This window comes from Crocodylus porosus, unplaced genomic scaffold (assembly GCF_001723895.1).
Source record: "Crocodylus porosus isolate Cpor-Errol unplaced genomic scaffold, CroPor_comp1, whole genome shotgun sequence".
Lineage (NCBI taxonomy): Eukaryota > Metazoa > Chordata > Crocodylia > Crocodylidae > Crocodylus > Crocodylus porosus.
The window spans coordinates 1,629,273-1,635,497 of NW_017728906.1; the positions used below are offsets into that span (position 1 = coordinate 1,629,273).

At 48.2% G+C, this 6,225-nt stretch overlaps 1 long non-coding RNA gene across 1 annotated transcript; it reads right to left on the bottom strand.

The window, feature by feature from the left end:
* Window positions 1–1,246: 1,246 nt before the first annotated feature.
* Window positions 1,247–2,077, bottom strand: LOC109305593. The gene is made up of 2 exons (XR_002099646.1): window positions 1,910–2,077; window positions 1,247–1,631 (listed from the first exon to the last, which is right to left on the bottom strand). It is a non-coding gene; the product is annotated as an uncharacterized LOC109305593 (long non-coding RNA).
* Window positions 2,078–6,225: the final 4,148 nt, after the last annotated feature.

Genomic DNA, 6,225 nt, shown 5'->3' on the forward strand with positions numbered 1-6,225 from the left:
GTAAATTGGATGCTTATCTTGCTGGGATCCTATGACCCCAGCTGACTTCCTGCCCTTTGGGTGGGGGGCTGGACTCAATGATCTTCTGAGGTCCCTTCCTGCCCTAATGTCTATGAAATCTGTGAAATCTATGAATCCAAAATGTAATGTGACACTAAACTTATTGTGGCAGGGCACCTTTTAGGTGCCTGCCACTGTAAGGGCTGGGGCAGGCAGCTGCCAGGGGCCTGATGAGGGTGGTCATTTTCAGACATAGGCCAGCCAGGCAGAGCCAGCAGTTAGCTACTTGCAGCCAAGGGAGAAGCATCATCTGGCTCCCCTGTGACATGGAACATCCTGGAGGTAAAGGCAGGATCTAGGGGGATGGCAGCAGGCTCATGATCTTGGGTAAGACCTAAAACTGTACCCTGCTGGGGATGGATGGGCTGGTGGTTCTCCTGGTGGCATGAGAGCCCCCAGGAAATGCTAGGCCAGTTACCTCCCCAGTAAAAGGTAAGTATGGGGCACCTCCTAACCCCAGCCCCACATTCCTGGTGGAACTAAGATCAGACAGGGGGATCCTAGACTCTGGGTGAGCTCTGAGGCAGGGCTTGGGTCTGGAGGAGGGACCCTGGGCAGCAGCCAGGCTCACTGCAGAGTCCTGTGGCTGCAGAGTGGAAGCCAGAGAGAAGCTCCCAAGAGTAGTGGCCCTGACAGTAGGTGTCATGGTCCAGAGAGGGGATGAGCGAGAAGTGGCCCTGGTGAGGGGGGTGAGAGCGAGAAGTGAGAGAACCCAGTGTGAGGGAGTTGAGATCGCGAGCTCTGGTTGGGGGTGAGAGTCCCATTTGAGACTGTGGAGCTCAGGTCCCCAACGCCAACCACTGAAGAGACATCTGCAAGGTATGGGACATGTAAAGGGAAGGTCAGAGCATGTACTAAGGCTCTGGTGATCAGAAGGGAGAGAAAATGGGTAGCCTCCCACCTTAGTAACAACTTCCATATATTTTTATCAAGGCATGGCAGGAAGCAAGGTGAGAGGTTACCCCAAAGACAGCTGGATGGCTGGTGGAGACCTGGCGAAGAGGCCACCCTATTATAATTATGCAACAAGTAACTACGTATTGAATCACCAACACAGTCCCCTGCAGCAGCCTAACGTGTCTCTCATCTAGGTTTCATTTTGCTTGGCCTGATTTGGTTTTGCTTGGATGAACACCAGGGACCACTATACAACATGTTGAGGATGCTAATATACAGCGCACACAACTTTGCTTTCAAAATAGCTTTATTTGCCTCATTTCAATATTACTAAAACATAAAGGTGAATAATACATAGTCAAGACACCAGTTAGAGAAGCAGCTTCAAAAGAGAGATAGTTAAGCAGCCATTTGACCTGGCTGAAATTTAAGCAAGTTCTGAATTTGTGTTGAATGTGTGGGATTATTTTGGCAAAAAGAGAAAAAAAAAAAAAAAGAAAAATATTTGAAAGAGAATCATATTTTTTCTTTGAAATGAAATTTATTTTAGAAACATATCTAAACTTAATATAAACATATGGAAAATCCTAAAAATAAAAGTTTGTCATATGCACTCTAAACATTTTCTGGAGAAAGATCAGGAAGTTTTCTTTTGAGTTGACCCCAAATAAACTCTTTTTTTCATTTGAGCCAATCAGCTACATATCATTCATACACACAGCTTTAACAGCTACAGTCAGAAGCTATCCTGAATGCCAGTTAATAACATACATACAAACATATGTGTTACACAGTAGGCCTGTGCAGAGCAGCTAGTATTCGCTTCAGATTCAGCCAGTTCAGGGGACAGTGATTTGATTTGGTGATTCAAATCACTGTCCTGAATTGATTTGGCCAAATCTGATTCAGATATTCAGCCGCTGCCAAATCAGCTGAATCTCCAAATCGGCACCAGCCCCTGCTTGCTCTTAATGACTGCCCCACCTACTCTGCCAGCTCTTAAAAAAAAAAAAACCCAACAAAAAACAAAATGTCCACACTCACCAGGTGTTGCTGTGGCAGGGGAGGGTGATCCCCGCTGCTCCCTGTTGCCCTGTGTTGCATGGGGGGCTCTGTCACGAGACCCCCAGCCTCCATCTGCTCTCCCAGACCACCCCACCCCACCCCAGCTCCTGTCCCTCAAAAAAAAAAAAAAGAAAAAAGCCCCCACTTGCCAGCTGCTGCCAGGCTGGGGGGCGATCCCCGCTGCCCCCCTCGACCCCATGCTGCATGGAGGACTCTGTCATGAGGACCCAGAAGCCTCAAGGCTGCTGCAGCAGTCAGAATCTGGGGGTTTTTATTTTTTGTTTTTTTAAAGGGCCAGGAGCTTGGGTGGGCAAGGCAGCCATGGGGGAGCTGGGAGACTGGATGGAGGCTGAGGGGCTTGTGGCAGAGCCCCCCATGAAGCATGGGGCAGTGAGGACACTGAGGATCACCCCCCTACCACCTGGCAGCAACCAGTGAGTGGGTTTTTTTTTTTTTAAAGAGCTGGGGCAGGCTGGGCAGCCATGGCGGGGCTGGGACTGTGGGTGGGGGTCAAAAAGTGTTCAGGGGGTCTGGGGGAGCAGGCAGGGGATGGGGCCTGGTAGGGGTCTCCTCCCCACTCCTCCAGGCCTCCCTCCCCCTACCTACCAGCATGGAATCCAGGTCCAGCTCCCTGTGGCAGTGAATGGGGACTGCCTGAATTGCTGAAGCTCTATGAATCTTTTCCAAATTGATTCAGAGAGCTTCTAATTGGTTTGAATAATTTAATTGGTCTCCTGGATCCTGATTCTCCACTGAATCAGGCCGAATCTCCTTCGAATCAAATCAGCAGCCCTATTACACAGGTATTGAAGGAATTGAAACTTTGGAAAATTAACCCTCTGCTTTTGCTGGCACTGCTAGATTTCTTCGTAATAAAAGGTCTGAATTTTGCCTCTAAAATTAGTTTGGTCATACTAATATCAGTTGCTAAGTCTTCCCTGCTGATTTACTAACAAATATACTGTTCCTATATGCATGTGTGCATTTGTAAACAAAAAAAATTTAGCGTTAATAGCAGAGGGCATGACAGGCGTAAGAACGAAGTCCAGTGTAAGAGAAAAGGTACAGTCAATACATCAATAGAAGCCAATGGTAGTGAACAGCAGCAAATGGGGAGAAGCAAACAGGACAGTTTGCAAGCAGTTCGCAGGTCAGTTTGCTGCTCCTTTCTTCAAAGGGAGCCCTGAAAGGTAAAATCATATTTTTAAATATGTAGTTAGGACTGACTAACTTGCATAGTTTTATTTTAGCAGCTAGACTAAGATGTAAGCCCTTGTTTAACTAGAGTCCAGAGTGAGGGGGAGCTTGCTAGGGAGTTTGCTTGGAAACGCTCTCATATTCCTTCACTGTAAGCTTGTTGAGAGGAAGGAGTTTGCAGGGAAAAGGGACCCCTTCAGGTGAAGGAACAGCAAACAGGCCAGCTACAGAGGAGTTTACTAAGGAAGGTCTTTTGGACAGAGGCATGAAGTGAGAGGCAGCAGACTAGAAGACACAAGAGGCATGGCTGAAGGAGGACATTGCAATTCCAAAGCCACTGCCTCTTCCAGCTCTTCCCCTACTTTTACCTGGGAGGTGTCTGCCCATGCAGGATCACACACCACTGAGGCTTCCACGCAGGTCCTGGTTTGGTGCCATGCAGACTGCAGCTTGCAGACCCCTTCCAGTGTCAGCCAGGTGGGGGAGTGCTTGCAATGGGAGCAGTGCCTTTGGAGGTGTCCCTCAGTGAACAGGCAAGAGAGCTAGAGGAGGAGGTAGCAAGGCGTTGAAGCATTCTCTGCTATAAGGACTTAATAAATTCTATGCTGAAGGAAAACTCTAGGAATGTGGAGGAAGGACTGCCTGTAACCAGATTTGCCCATCACTTTTGGGTGTGCTCATTTATTAGGGGTATGTTTCTGGGGTCTCTGACATTCTCTCAATGTGCTGCTTGTATTACTTATGTTTCTATGTGGAGCTGTATCTCTCCCTTCTGCAAGTCCTCAGCCCCCCCCCCCCCATGGAGCATGGAGCCATTTTGCAGGAGTCAGGGTCAGTGGGGCTGGGTTTCTCCAACCACTAAATCAATCAAATGCATATACACACATAGATTAACAAGGCACACCTGAGCTGGGCCAGGTTATTCAGCATTGACAGGCTAACACCCTCATATGTCTTGAACTCAGTTAATCAGGGCAACAATAAAATGCAGTCAGACACAAATACATGGGTTAACAGAGCACATCTGAGTCAGGCCAGGTTATTCAGTATTGACAGGCTGACACATGTGCTTTGATCTCAGTTCATCCCTCATTTCAGCAGAACAATAATAAATGGAGTTAGAACACACACAGAGAAGCTAACAGGTTACATCTGAGTAGGCTGGGTCTGATTGGTACTTTCAGCTGATACCCTCATGCACCTCAAAATTCAGTACGTCCCAACTTCTTGTCACAATGGTCCTACTAGTAACTCCCCTGATGAGCAGACCCCACCGTAGTTTTGGGCATTACAGGGGTCTTTGGCTTAGGTAAAAGAAGCGTTTCTGCAGAGCAAATGGGGAGGTCAAGGGGAAGGAAGTGTAAGTGAGGTTCAGAGAGAGAATATAGCAACCATCTTGACCATAAAAGTTATTTATTGCTAGGTATGTGAACTTATGATGATACCAGTAGTAATAGCCATACAAGAGAGATAAATAAAACAGTTACAATATTACATAGTTTCAGTTAAGCATTTGGGGAAGTCTAGCTCAAGTTTGATCAGCAAAAGTTAGGTTTAAAAAGCTGTGTCTGGAGTAAGAAAGCAAAAGTCAGGTTCCTGGAGTCAGAGAGAGAGTTGGGGTCTCACACTCAGTGAAGCTTGAATCAGTTGAGGTTCCCAGGTGTTTTTTTGGAGCTTGCAGACAGGCAGAGGCCTCAGCATGACCAGTGGAAGGATTCCAGGCAGAAAAGGAATGGAACTGGTGCAGCTTTTGGATCCAAGCACCTGGACAGAAACTTAAGCTCAGGTAGGGGGTTTTGTAGAGAACTAACAATGGGAGAACACTAGCTTTGTTTATGGGTAAACAATGGCTCCTATGCTGGATAATAGGAACTGATCACCCCTGGCCATAGGTGGCATCACTCGGAGGGAGCTCACACTACAGACCGGCAGATTCAGTGTTTTGGGTACCAATAAAGGAGTCATTACTAGAATTGGTTTGATAAATGCCAAGCTGAGATGTGGGCTGATTAGCATCTGGAGCAGGGATCCCCCATCATGCAGTGCTCCCCTGCTTCTCTGGTCCCAGAGTTCAGTGCCGTCTTTGCCTTGAATCTCTGTTCTCCATCCTGAACGCTGATGAAGGTGCTTTCCTGCCCCATCTCACATGTAGATGAATTGCCATCCAGTTCTATCTCCAATGTAAATGAGACCAGGGGAGTTGATTCATTCCCATCACCCTTGTCTGGAGGTCTTCAGATACTTCTCCCACTGCATCTTCATTGTCTTTTGTAAGTCCTTCCTCTAACCAGTTCTTGTTCAGGCAAAGGTATGTGTGTGTCTGGGGCGGGGGGAGTCCTTTGCGAGTCAGACAGGCTGCTAGGGTTACCCAAGAACAGAGCCGATGGGGAACATACCAGAGGTGGTGCTAGAAAATGAAGAGGGTATGGAATCCCAGGAAGGTGGAAGCCGGAATCTTGTGGCAGCAAGAACTCGTCATCTCCATGTGCAGTGGTATGCCTGGAGAACAGACCTGGAGTGTTAGCAACACAGGAGGAGGAGAGCATTCCATTGGTGCAAGAGGTCAGGCCAGGAATCCCCTGCCATGAAGAGGAAGTGATGGGTGGTGGTAGTCGGAGACTCCCTTCTGCAGGGGATGGAAGGATCCATCTGCCGGTCCGACCTGTTGTCCTGGGAGGTCTTCTGATGGCCTGGAGCCCGGATCTGAGATGTCATAGAAGGAATAGCAAGAATTGTCTGACCCTGTGACTACTACCACATGCTGCTCATCCACGTGGGCACTAACGATACTGCCAATGTCCAAGGGTGAAGGAGATGGAGGCACAGGTTGTGTTCGCCTCAGCCCTTAGGGTCAAGGAGAAGGACCCTGGCAGGAGTGGGTGCATTCTGCAGATTAATGTATGGCTGTGCAGGTTTCATAGACATTAGGGCTGGAAGGGACCTCGGAAGATCATCGAGTCCAGCCCCCCGTCCAAAGGGCAGGAAGTCAGCTGGGGTCATAAGATC